The sequence below is a fragment of the Cryptomeria japonica genome, chromosome 3 (assembly GCF_030272615.1).
Source record: "Cryptomeria japonica chromosome 3, Sugi_1.0, whole genome shotgun sequence".
In the NCBI taxonomy this organism is placed as follows: domain Eukaryota; kingdom Viridiplantae; phylum Streptophyta; class Pinopsida; order Cupressales; family Cupressaceae; genus Cryptomeria; species Cryptomeria japonica.
Window position 1 is genome coordinate 26,309,550 of NC_081407.1, and position 15,293 is coordinate 26,324,842.

Here is a 15,293-nt window from a genome sequence, read left to right on the forward strand (position 1 = left end):
TTTCTTACTTTCTTTTATTCTTTTGTGTATATACTTTCTACATACATAAATATTCATATTTATATTTACAACACTATCAATAGGCATAACATTTTTGTCCTTACTATGGTACAACCATACACATTTATATTTACATATATTCGCTTCTTTTCGTTCATTTTCATATGTGTGGTTATTTTAATTTTTAATTTTATAATTTTTTGTCTTTTATTTTAATTTTTATTTTAATTTTTTTTCTAATTTCCCTTTATTTTTTTGTATAGTCTTTGTATCCTCTTTGGTTGGTTCCTTTTCTTTTTTATTTCTTGTCTTTTTCAATTTATTTTTATTGTATTTTCTTTATTCTTTTATCTTTCATTTCTTTTTCTTTTGGTTTTTGTTGTTTTCTTTTTATTTATTTTTTTGTGATATTTAGTTCTATTCATGTTTAATTTTTAGTTTTTACAAGTTTTTTTAATTGTTTATCCTTTCCCCTATTCCCCCACACCAACCTTATTTATCGTGTTGGAATGTGGAAATCTAATCTCACTAATTTCACTATTTTTTTTAATGATAGATCATTTAGTGTGATAGAAAACCTTGATAAACATATTTAATTGATTCCAGAAATAATTTTTTGAATAAATAAATAAGACAAAATAGCTGTTTTTTAATGTTGAAAAAAAATTGTAATAATTAATCAATGTCATGATTATGTTGTTCAACAAAAAAAACAATATTAAAAAAGTGAAACTATGCCTTTTAGCAATACAGTGCTCACAGATATAAAAAAAATCATTACTATAAAATGTTTCTAATTTGACCATGTAAAAATTTCTCCTACAAATAAAAAAACCAAAAAACAAATGATTATTCAATCAAAACAATAAAACTGGTGACATGATTGATTAGATTCAGATAGTAGAACTAATATAAAGATTTAAGAATAATATAAATAATTAGTAAAAGTAGGTATGTTCTAGAAAATAAAGTAGCAGCTCAAACTTGCTGCGAACTCAGCCGTCATGAAATAAGAGAATAATAGAACAATAATGATTTCATTGAAGAGGGAAGTTCGCCATAGAATTACATGAGTAGCAACTATATATTTATTTGACATTAAATTTCTACACTAAATCAAACAATCATTACAAAGTCCGTATCTTACTGCTTGCCAAGAGAACTGGCGTTGTTCAAACATTTAAAAGGTAATAAATTCTAGTAAAATATAGCATTATGAGAAACTGTGGAAAAACTAAAGAGATTTATTAATGTTTTAATTTTAATAATATGATTTTTGATTGAATATAATTCAATTTTTTTATAGCATTTTTAAAATGTTGTTGTTAGTAATACAGAAATGAAAGTAAATATTAATCTGATTATGAAACTGAACATAAAATTGATATTGATTTTAACTCAAAAACAAATTAACACAATTAAATATTGAAAAAAATTTACCAACTTTTCAGGAATAAGACTTTCATAGATATTTATTAAAAAATTATTTATAAAAATATAGAATAATGTGACAAATTATAAATTATTGATTAAAATTTTAAATAATTTATAAATTAATAAATCTAAGATTGATCGAAATTTTATTTTAAATAATATATTTTTTGATTGAGTATAAATATCAACTATGTCATAACACTTTTAACTGTAATTGTTAGTAAAAACAGAATGAAAGAAAATATAAATATAATTATGAAACTGAACATAAAAGTGATATTGATATTTACTCTAATTTACTAACTCATAACAAACTAACACAATAAAATATTAAAATAAATTATTATTTTAGAATTTTCCAACCGTAAAGATTTTCCTATGATAGCTTGCAAGATCTAATTTATGCTTTAAAAAATATTATATTATAGAAGTCAAGATAATTATTTGTTAATGAAACTTCCTATGGTGGGTACGATAAAGATATTAAACAGGCATGCATTATGTCAAACCATCTGGTTGGGTGTTAGTCCAAGAAGAAACATAATAATCTTAGTCTCACTCTGAGTATGATAAAAATATGTTTATATCGTCAATGGGCCTCAAATTATGAAATAAATTTTTCCATATCGTATTTTACCATTTCTCATCACAAGAGAAATTGAAAGTCTCCTTTAAAACATTTCAGAATTATTTTAATTTAATCATAAAGCCATTTTTCCGTACGATAATAACTTGCAATTGATGACTAACTCACACGCAATTATCTGAGTGTGGGTGGTTTTGTTTCAGATGAAAGACCGTATGGACTTGGTCATTTGAATGAATAGAAACCATGGATAACTTGGAAAGTAAAGACCACAAACTTGAGTCAACCAACGGGAATATTGACATGTAAATTGATTAATGTTTGTTATATTAGTTAGCTTTTTTAAATTGCTGGTCAATAATGAAATAATATTATAATAATTAGTATTAGTTTTCAATAATTATGTGGTATTAAAAAAAATTGTTTAAAACATTAATTGAATATATTTCTAGTCACATTTATTGATCTATTATCATATAAAAGACAGTAAAGAATTCGAAAAATTCTATTGCAGATATCATCTTAAATCTTTTTACATCTTTTCAAGAATATGTTTGCAATCTAAATTTTTCTGTCTTCTTTCTGATGTTAGATAATTGAATGTCATTCCAAACATAGATTCAAAATATAGACATTTCATTCTAGAAACAATCTTTCAAATGATGTGACAAAACAAAATAACTACTTTTTTAACGTTAAACAAAAATTCAGCAATAATTAACCAATCTGGATGATTTTATTTTCCAAGATATAGTACTGTTTAGAGTAGGTGAATGTGTGTCCTTAAATAGTTTACTCCTTGCAGATATAAAATTCCCACATTTCATGATATCCACATGAGATGTCTCTAGATTTGAATGTGTTAAATATTTTCATTGAAATTTTAAATCAGACTCTATAATTCATCATTGAAAAATAAGAAAACAAAAAACTAATAATATTTATTTAAGAAACAAAATGAATGTAAAATCCAGCTGTGATGATTGCTTAAAAGAGTCCAAGCAGATTTAGCTTTCGAAAAGAAGAAATAATCAGTAATAGTATGTATGAGCTAGAAAATAATATAACAGCCCAAACTTACTGTCAACTCAGCCATCACTAAATAATGGAATAATAGAACAATTCAAAAATTTCTCTCGACTAAGCAAATGCAGTAAGTAGTCGCTATGCCTGTAACCTAAATCAAAGAAAGATTTCATTGCAGAGGGAAATTCGCCATAGAATAAAACAAGCAGCAGGCAATCTTTTGGGGATTCAACCATATGGTGAAATTTCTACACAAAATCAAACATTCATTTCAAAGGCCCTGTCCTCCAACCGTTGGTAGGGCATAACCCGCAGTAAAGTATAGCATTTTGAGGAACTTTGAGGAAAACTATATATACAACGTACTATTGGAAGAAAAGAAGAAAAACAAAAAAATAAGAAAACCAAGAAAAAAACTGAACCGCAGCTGTTATTTAGCTGTGGCGATATTGTTTTTATCTGTCGTATATTCAAGCTGGGTGCTTGTTATTATATCGCAGAATTTAGTAGAGATTGCAGTACTTGTACCTGTCCTGTGAGATATGAGATGTAATGGGCAGTTTCTCCAAGCAAACAGGGCATGTCCATTGATTTTCCACCTGGAATTAACCTTTTGAGCTGCCTCGTACGTCTCTTAACCTCTTCCACCTCTGAGGACGTTGCAGGTTCCATTCTCTTAGAGCACAAAAATCGATATAATGATAAGCTGCTCTGTCTTGAACAAATCTTCTGGTGCTGCATATGGGCCTTTTTTAGCCTTGACCGCAGTATCAAACAAGACTGGTATTTTGCCCTCTGCGCCATTACTGCCTGGAATTTCCATGGCTCCAGAGCATTTCTGAGAAGAGGCCTGTTTTTTTCATCACTAGATATTCTGTTGAGCAGCGCTCGGCCCCAGGCTGAGCGGTTTGCAGTGAGGGCAAGTGAGACATCGGCTGCCAGCTTTATAGTGCGACTCGAACACGGAACCTCTGCAACTTCATCTCCACTTCCTTGACTGCTTCTCGTGCCCTTTCTGAGTCTTTTCAGAGCCCGATGAAAGCGTTTGAGATAGAGCTTCTTAAATCTGGAATTCATGGTTTCCAACCCAGAAAAGTGCTCTCTAATCACTGGATTATAAAAAATGCTCCTCTGATAACCCAAAAGGCCACAGAATTTCACAAGCGTTTTGAATCATATGTTTTTGGATGTATGATACTAACATCCATCCTGACGTGTGTACGAAAGGATAGCTGTGGCTATTAAAAGCGAGCGAGGAGAAAAGGAATGGTTGATTGGAAGAGATGGGTAGGGTAAATCCAGCATCACGAGTTTTTTCTTTGGATTTTTGTGTTGCATTCGTCACATCGCAGGGTTTGTGTTTTTGCCTAGAAGCGTTTGTTTCTTCCCCACGTTGGATGCCGCATCATTAACGGAATGCAGTGCTTGTTGAGGAGAATTCATCTCGACACAAAAAGGCAATTATGAGGGAGGGGGAGAAGTGGAAAAGTATGGATGAAATGGATGTGCAATGTATAAGGGTGGGCCATATTTAAGCGACCGGTCACATGGAAGCACATGTGGCAGTGCACACCTTCTCTCTTGTGATGTCAAGTACTTTCTTATGTTCCAAAGTTATCCAAAGTTAACGACGTGCTTATCTACTTGCCACTCACTAGCAATCACCTCACTTCACCTTCTTTTTAAGCTTTATATTGATAGATTCTCTACCTACTATTAACTAGTAACCACACTTCATTTCATCCTATTTAATTTTATTTTTGTTCAAAAATGAGGAGGGAAAAAGTTTATATTGGAGGAGTATGAATTCATAATTTAATTTATTTATAAATAAATGTTTATTAAAGAGTAAAATCAATTTATAAGACTGAAAATATCATGATATAGAAAAAATTTGGAAACAACACACATATTCCAAAATAAATATAAAACAAGAAACAAATCATATAAAAGAAAGATATAATATATTTACAATTTTCAAAGATACTAAATAATATTCATGACTAACAACCTTACTTCATTTCATGCCATTTAATCTCCCTTCTCTTTCCATTCTAGATTTTTAATAACTTTTTTGTTTTCTATATAATAGAATGAGTTTCTTTGTCTCATTGTTTTCATCTTTTTTGTCTTTACCAAATCATAAATAAAGTGAAGGAAAAAAGAGAAAAAAAATGTTTCTATTGAGAGAGTTTAGTTTACTTTATGTTATGTTATTCATTACATAGCATCCAGAGAGGAGCTGGAACAGTTGGGCATTGTCTGATGTGTTTACTTGAAGCGCACTTCAATTCCAAGGAGTGGATCCGTTTTTGAAGAATCAAAGGGAGTTGTCTTTCTTTTCTGCAGTGACGATTTTCACATGGCATCCATATTGTTTAGAGAGCAATTATACCAAGATTGAAGTAGAATAATTACATGTTTTGTTTCCCTTGTGTGCGATCTTTTGTAAAATATGTATATATCAGTTTGTAGAGTATGAATTCTTTTTGTAGCCTGTGTTCTCTCCAACAGAGATGCCATTGTGTTGTTTCAGTTTTGTCTGGTATACGTTGGCTTTATACAATTCTTATAAGAGAATTATATGAAAAGAATTTGAGTTTCACGAAGAGAGAACTATGACACCCTTAAATTGGAAGATGGATCCTTAAAACTATAAATTATTATTCTAATAATATGATTTATTAGTGATTAAGTGATGCTTAGAGCTTGTGATATCACAAGGTTAGATTTTATGAACTTAATTTGAGAATACTTATATATTAAAATTAGTTTAAACATTAATAGTGATTTTAAATGGAAGTATAGCATTTCATGAATAAAATGCATGTCTTGTGGATAAAAAGATTTATTTGTTTTTTAATAGTAAGACTACATATGATTATGTTTTTGTTCAATGGATTATAAATTTAATTCATTCAATTATCATTAATTGATTGAATGAGAAAAAATTATTTTACAAGTTTAACTTTAGAATTAGATATTTTGAGCTTGTATAATGTTAATATACAAAATATGAACATACTAATCTATGAGGTTGGTAATTTACATGTGGTTGATATTTGAGTTTGCATTGAATTACATTTCTAATGTTTGTGAATTTAATTGAACCATTGATGAATATTATATATAACTATACTTCTTTTTTTAGCTATATGTATGGATTTCTTGGTATTTCTACAATAAGGAACAACTACCAATGAAAGAACAAAATAATCATCTAAACCATATCATTTAACCACTTCACATTGTGAATAATGTGAATTTTGACTATGTATTGTAGAGAAATAAACAACTTTGCCTAATGAAAACTAAGACCTTAAGGGTGAATCAATTATATTAACCATGAGTGATTAAAATTTATTATTTAAGCCTCGTGATTAGCTATGGTGTCTATTTCTTGATATTATACCACATTAATAATTTTTATTATCTTAGGTATGTATTTAATGTCTTTTCATATTATGTAAAGCCGACAAATGCAAATTTGTAATTTAGAAGACAAAAATTGTTGATCTTTTAATAGTTTATATATTGTTGGACTCCTAAAAGTAAGGTATTCCTTTAAGTCATGATTTGAATGGGGTAAATGAATGTACTATCTATACCATTTCATTTAAAATACTAGTATCAATAGATGTGGAATAATGGCTTGGCCAATTATTCTTCCATGGAAGGTATTCACACCCATGTGATTTGCATGTGCAATCTCATGCCTTCTATTCATGATATGTAAGTAATTTGGTAAAAACCCATTTGGGGTTCCATCTTCAATGTGTGACATGGAAATCCCTTGAAACCATTCATTTTAGTCTTTTTTCATTTATTCTTTCATTATAGATATTTGTTTTTGAAGGACATTTAGGGTTGGGAGTGGAAGAAGATTTAAAAATATGGAAACTTAAAGGAGGAGAAAATTAATATATTCGTGAAGCTCATTTAGAGGATAAAATATATCATCTACTACTTTTCATTACTTTTTGTTTTCAATGAAATAGAAAATAAGCCTTGCATTTAATTTTAGTTCATCTATGCTTGTTCTTGTAAAATGCATTTCCCTATTGATAAATGAGTGTTGTGTGTGTATGTATGTTGAAGAGAAGGAGCACCCTCATGTTTTTTATGGGATGGGAATGGGACCAACCCCTCCATTTTATTTTTGGTGATTCTAATCCCTATCACCTTTGCTATCATTTTGTTGGTCTTACACTATCCTTGTTGAAACTAGATTATTGATATTCCTCTTGCTTCAATAGTGGTGAGATCTTTATATGATTTTATGCACCATAGTGTTTGGGTGGACATCATTATCTTCTCATTGATATTCTTATCATGCTTACCTTGAGCCTCTATTATGTTGAATTGATCGACTTGTAATTAGAAAAAGGCAATAAATAACATCATAAATTGTATATATTTATTATTCATAAATATATTGTCCCTCTTTCAAAGGACCATGTTGTTAGTTGAAGGGTTGTGATAGAAAATTTTATTTTTATGTGAGAAATCTCACATGAATGCGTTTTATATGTATCGTGCCTGTAAGAGAGTAAAAATTATTAATTTTTTTACATAAATAGAAAAAGAGAGAGTGAAATTCATTCAATAATTCATAGATTTAAAATATTGAAATATAATGTAGAATGTGTATAGGTATATTGATTTATAAATATTTGACATGGATTAAGTTTGATGGTTTTATCATTATTTATGATGCAAATTTTGAAAGTACCTCTTATTAACATTCCTAATCCTATGTCCCCTTGTATAAACTAAAACAAAAAAAATCTTATGATTATATTTGGAACATAATAAATTACATATAAAATATCATATAGTTGTAATAGTATAGAATGAATGTCGACTTCCCTTTCTTTAGGGATGCCTCTATTATATTATGTAGCCTTTTAAATTTTATGTTATTCACTTAGAACCTCCTATATTATGACCTTCCATCCCATTTCCAAATTATCCTATCTTGCATGAGCTAATAAAACATTTCTTACTGTTGTTCTTGGGTAAACACATACAAACATCTCCTCTCTTCTCCCAAAGATGTGCTTACAAATCTACAATATGAGGGAAAAATTAGATTATTATTGGTCATGTGTTTTTACTTAAATTATAGAAGATGGCACCCCATATCTGGTGTAAAATAGTATTTTCAATGACAATACTATTCCAATGCACTCGGGGTACTGTAAACGACAAAAGAGTGGTGGACTTCAAGGGAGATGCTGGGATTGGAGGCATGGAGAGTTGTATGCAAAAATTAGATCTTAAGACCTTGGAGATTCCGTATGCATATAAGAAGAATTACATTTTATGCAAGAATATCAATAAATTGTTGTTCACATTGTGATTCAAAGTGTTAATATGAGGTAAGGGAGTTTGTTTCAAAGGAACGAAAAAGATAAATCTGTGTAAAACCAAAAAAAAATAGAGATAATATGAGGTAAGGGAGTTTGTTTCAGATAAATTTGCACAAAAAAAATAGGTATAAACTGAATCCACTATTCATCGCTCAAACATATATCAGCAATTTATTTTCAACAAATAAATATAAACATAAATTCTATGTAACGAAACATACTTATGATATATTTTTTTTCAATAAAAGTGGATTATTCCACTAAACTTTTTTATTAATATTTTTTATTTTTTTCAGAGGAGTCAAAGAGCATATCAAAGGAAAGAACCCTGGGAAGAAAACCTCTGGTCACAGCTCATAAAATAAACCTATAGTATCTAACGGATCAATTTATACACCCCGCCCAAAACCACATACAAAATGTGGTCACAACACATATAATATCAGTTTTGCATAGAGTCCATATGACAATTTGCCAAAAAAAAAACCCCATCGGATAATTTTCAAATGTAGACTCCACAGCTGCTATCAATGGAAGAAGACAAAATCTTCCAAAGCCCTGTGCCAAATCCCATGAGCCAAAAACCTTCCTGCCAAAAAAGAAAGTATCAAAAAACCTTTGGAAAAACACTATTGTATCAAATACCATGACCTCGAACTCTCCTCCAGACAACGAACATGAATACTTGAGGTGAAAAGGGAAAGTGTGAATAATTATCATCATAAAATTTTACATCAACATTACTCAAGAAAATCATATGACTATTGTTGCAAATCTTCCCATACCCTAGAAGGAATTTCCTCAAAACCCACCTCTCGCTGATTAGCATTGCTATCAATGGCTAAATTTGCCAAATAATCTGCAATCTTATTTACTTCTCTATAACAATTGGATACCAAGAAAGACTCAAACAATTCTAACTTTTGTAAAATGGGATCAAGTATATACTGCAAATTCCAACAATTCGATTTCTTGTTCATAACACATTGAATAATCACCATAGAATCACCTTCAATTATTAAGTCCTTAATTCCCAAAGATATTGCCATATCCAATCCTACCTATGATTTGCACTTTGCTCAGATACTAGTTTTCATTGTACCAATGCTTTGCTTTCTCTTATTTTTTTCATTATTATAAACATGGACTTAAAATGATATTTGATTGTCACTTAAAATGATATTTTATTGTCATTTTCAAGAAATAGTTATCTATTTGAAAACTAATTTAGTCCATTAATCATTCATATCCATTCAAATGTTTTCAGCCAATGAAATTAAAAATAAATAATTTTCAAACATATTTATTTAAAAAAATTACATGTAAATCTTAAGAAAAGTTAATACTTTTTTAAACATGAATTTTTTATGTATTTTAATTGGTTAAAAACATGCACATTAATAACATGTTAAGAACTATGCAATTGCTATAGTTCTATGTAGGAACTAATAATTTATTAGACATCTATTATGTCTTGCATATCTAATTTCATTCTTATTTATATATTATCAATCTCACTAAAGCATATTATATATTTTCATAATCTTTTGAATACCTCACATGTGAGATCATTTAGTTAATCCATATCATTACATTTATTTTTAGTTTCTTGTCTCAATTTTTTAAAGCATTGGATACGTTTTTTACTTGCTATTTACCAGCAAACACACTTCATTCCATCACATTTCATCTCCCTTCATCTTTTAATTTTTAATTTTTAATATATTTAGCATTCTTATTATAATTGATTAAAATCAGTTTGTATAAATAAAAATAATATAATATAGAAAAGATACAAAAACTACATACATATTCCAAAATAAATATAAACAAAAATAAAATCATGTGAAAGAAAAATATAATATAAAGTCAGTTTTCAAATATCTTAAATAATATTTCATCTCTCTTTCTCTTTTCATTTTAGTTTTTTAATAAATTTTTAACATCCTATGTAACAGATTGAGTTTCTTTTATCTTCTTATTGTTTCCATATTTTTTGTCTTGACAAAATGAAGAAGTGAAGGAAAAAAGAGTGAAAAATGTTCTCATTGAAGGAATAGGAATTGCTAGTTTAATTTACTTTATGAATAAACATTTGCAAAAGATCAAAATCTGTTAATGGGATTGAAATAACATAATGTACACACATATTCCAAAATTAAGAAAAAAAAATATAGATCATGCAAGAAAAAGATATAATATAAAGACAATACCAAAAAAAAGAAAAACAATCATAATTATGAAACCATAAGAATTATTACATTCATCTATCATTTTAGTTGTATTTTTTTAAAATTTAAAGCTACTTTTAAAAAACAATTTATTCGACATCTATTATCTCTTAAATATTTGATTTTGTTCTTCTTTATATATTAATTTGGCTAAACATACACATTTAATAGATCATTTAATTGATCCATATCATAACATTTATTATTCTTAATTTGATGCCTTAATTTTTTTAAAGAATATGAAAATTTTCTACTTACTGTTAACTAGCAACCACACTTCATTCTATCTCATTTCATATCCCTTAATGTTTTCATTTTAACATTTTTAATATGATTTTTCATTGTTATTATTGTTTTATTTTTAAAATTTTTTTTCAAGTTATAAAGTGATGGAAAAAATAGAAAAAAGTGGAGGAATATGAGATCTTAATTTAATTCGTTATGAATAAACATTAAGAAAATATTAAAATTAGTTTAGAAGACTAAAAATAACATAATGTAGAAAAATTACACATATTATAAATTAAATTTAAAACAAAAACCAAGTCATGTGAGAGAAATATATAATATAAAGAAAATTTTCAAAGATGTTAAATACTATTTCTATCTAGCAACCACACTTCATTTCATCCCATTTTATCTCCCTTTATCTTTTCATTTAATTTAAATAAGTGTTTCATAATCTATGTAATAGATCAAATCTATCTCTCTTTATTATTTTCATATTTTTTGTTATCGGTAAATTATAATGTGAATAAAAAGAGTGAATAATGTTCATCTTGGAAGAGTAGGAATTCTTAATTCGATTTAACTTATGAATAAACATTTAGAAAAGATTAAAATCAGTTCATGAGATTGAAAATAACATAATATAGAGAAGATATGAAAACTACACATATTCTAAAATAAATATAAAACAAAATACAAATTATGTGAGGGAACAATATAATATAGCGACATCAACTCTAATAATATTTGACAGTAGTTTAAAATAATATACCATGCAAACAAGTTAAACACCTCTGCAAGGCAATCTGCATTTCCTCAGGGCAGAGCGATCGAACTGAAATACACTTATAATAAAAAACTGTTCCACGGAAATCTCCAACTGGTTTGCTCAAAGCCGTCGCATATAGCCTGCCCCACCTGGAGCTCGGAAACCCTCTGCCTAAAAGGTCCAACCTCAGCCGCCCTACACTGAAGAATATATGACCGATTCTCTTGCGGAGACTTACAGACAATGCCACTTATGAACAAATAAAGTGGCAGAGTTACGACATGCATAAAACCATTAAGATATTGTAGCGAACCGTCTGCCAGGATATTCCAAGACGAAACAGACGAGACAGACAGCACTGTGTATTATGATCTTAAGGGAACGGACGGAATGTGAAGGGTGTTGGATGATAATTGTGCCTCGCGTCATTAGTAACTAGTTGGAATCGAGGGGTGCGTATTCGCCTCTTCAAGTGATTATTGGAGAAAAAGGGACAGTAACTACAAGTTAAACACCTCTGCAAGGCACAGCGATCGCAGTGAAATACACTTCAGGATATACGGAAGCGAATATGAAAGCAGCAGGCAAGGATGTGATAAAGTTTTAGTGAATAATAGAAGGCATCTAAGGTTTAAAGCAGAGAACTGGATTATGGTTTTCTTTAGCATTTGCATTATACAGAGATTGCCGAGTTGGGTTTGTGGAGCGGATAAACTTTTTCCAGCAGAGTTTAGAGATTTTCAGAGCTTTTTTATTAAATTGTTATCTCTCAGGTTTAGTAGAAATTTAATACAGTGATCGGACATGGCTTATAGAGGACATTTGGGTTCATGGGTGGATGTGGGCTGGGAAGACCTGCCTCATGTTCCGCAATGGGTCTACACGAATGGCAGATGGAAGGACATGGCGATATAGGTAAACCGGAGCAGAAATAACAAGTTTTTCGGCTAGTTTCAAAATACTTTCAAGGCTTCTTTGGGAACAGATGCAGTGTGGCATGGAGGTAGAATAACAATGGAAGGAGATTCACTCAAGGGCGTTTTATAATGGTGTGAATCATGGGAATTCCGAGAAGCAATTCAAGGGCTTTTCAAGGAAATGGTCTTTGGATTTGGGCAATCAACGAACGTTTGCTAGGGTTGTTGGCTTGGCAAATAAGGAGACTGTGGCTAGGGTTTATGTTTCTTCACAGTAGGTGGGAAATAAGGTAAATGTGAACCTCAAGGAAGCTAGTCAGGAAAAGGTAAGTAAGATACCTAGTAATCCTATTCTGCTGGGGGTTTCTTCATCATAGGTTTGGGCTCCTATCCCTTGTATCAATCTTTTGGGTTCCTATGTCGATAAGAAAGCGAATTGTTTGCATATGAATGCTATTTCTGGGGAAATTTGGGGTGATCAAATTAGTTTGTTAAAGATTTATCATAAATTACAGAAAAGATGGGGGGATATGCATTATTTTCAATTATTGTCTGCGAATGCTTTTATTATTGTCTTTGATTCTCCTTCTTTCAGAGATGAGGTATTAAGAACTTCGAATCATTGGTTTGGAAAACATTTAATTTCAATTGTGACTTGGAAACCTTTTTTTGTTCCTTCTTGGTCTAGTTCGAAACTAATTCCTTTCTGGTTTGGTTTACCTAAAATTCCTTTTGAATTTATGGATCCAGATGTTCTTGAAAAAATTGGAAATACTATTGGAACTTTTTTAACATCTAAAATGGACTTTGTGGAGGGGGAGGTTCTGGTAAAAATTTGTGTTCTTATTAACCCTAACAATGTTCGCCCCCGTACTTGTAATATCAAGTCTCATGATGGTATTTGGCACCAGTCGATTAAGAAATTAGATACGGAGCTTCTTAAGTCTCATTTACTTTTGGATGCTCCATTACTTATGGATTTTAAGAAAAACCAACAGGTTGTTGGCTCTGTCCCTAAATCCCTTAATAAAGATAGTTTGTCGGCGAGACCTTCGGTTGAAGGATGTGGAAATGTCTCTTCGCATAAATTGGTAGAAACGGGTCACATTAATCTTGAAAATAATCCATTGTGTCATAGTTCTGGGAAACCAAATGATCACACTTCGGGTTCGGTCTCACTTTTGTTTTTACTTAAGATATTTTCTAATAATGGGGGTATAGTGGATGGTAATCCCCCGATGAATGGAGTAGATCATCCATTGATGATAGATTGCCCTAAGATGCTAAATAATCACACAAAGGGTAAGGATGACAATTTGTCTTCATGCACTCAAAAGGGGGTTTTGGATTCTTCAATGAATGTGAATTTAGATAAAAATGCGATGGTTGATATGGAAACTATTAAACAAGTACCTACCATAGGTTTTCCTAATGATGCTTCTTTAGTTCAGGAAATTAAGAATTTGGTGTCTAATAATTCCCCTTTGAATGTTGAAATTAATATGGCTAATGAATCTTCCTTAGGGAATAGTAATCCGTCAGAGGTTGTCCTTGTTATTATGCCAGATGAGAGTCTGGTTCAGCAAGTAAATGATATTTTTAACAATCATGCACATCAAATGGATGAGGGTATTACTGATAGATTTGTTTGTTCAATTGAGAATGATTTGGGGGGTATAAACCCGACCCTTCCAATTTCTGCATCTGCTAATCCTTTTGCAGTTTTGTCTACAATAGAGTTGGGTTTTGAAGATAATCCAATTATCCTGGCTTATCCAAAGTCATGCAAGAGTTTACCAATTGTCCAAATAACTCCGGTTTTTTTCACCATCAGTGGTTTCTCCTAGGAGAGGTAGGCCTCCAAATAATCTTAAGACTCAAATGGAAATTGATGCTGGAATTCAAAAGACTTTGTCCCTTTCTCCTGCTGGTGGGCAAGGGAGGCATTTGGTCTCTCTTGGTAGGCCTAAGAAAACATGCCTAACTCTTGTAAGTGTAAAAAGAAAGAGGAGTAAAAGATTTGTGATGAGTCCTCCTATGACAAGATCAGGGGTTGTGAAACGTAATTTGCAAGGTTGCTTTGGGGAAAGCAAAAATTCTCTGATTAATGGGAATGAGAATTATTTCTTGGAATGTTAGGGGCTTAAATGCCCCTAACAAGAGATGCTTGATTAAGTCCCAGATGGACTTAATTAAGTGTGATATTTTTATGTTGTAAGAAACAAAGTTGTCAAAGGAGTCTACTAATTTGGTTTTTTTATCTTGGAGAAGGTGGAATTTTCTTTCTTCTCTGGCTTGTGGTGCTTCAGGAGGTTTGGCACCGCTTTGGAATAATTATAATATTGAGGTATAGTTAGTGGCATCTACTACAAAATGGATGTTGGCTTTAGTTATAAGCAAGATTTCGAAGGTTAAATTCTGGCTTTTTAACATTTATGCTCTGTCAAGAATTCAAGGGAAGAGTAAGTTATGGGGTGAATTAAAGAGGATTTCTTCTCCCTTAAAACATGGTTCCTTTATTATCTTCGAGGGTGATTTTAATGCTATCACTAATTTAGATGAGAAAAGAGGAGGTGTTTTCCCAGAATAAAAGGATTATGGATAACTTTGGGGATATCATTTATGATATGAGCCTTTTTGATTGTAAGTCTCAGAATGGGGTTTTCACATGGACAAACATGAGAAGGGATTTTTCTCAGATTGATAAGAGATTAGATCGATTTTTGTTAC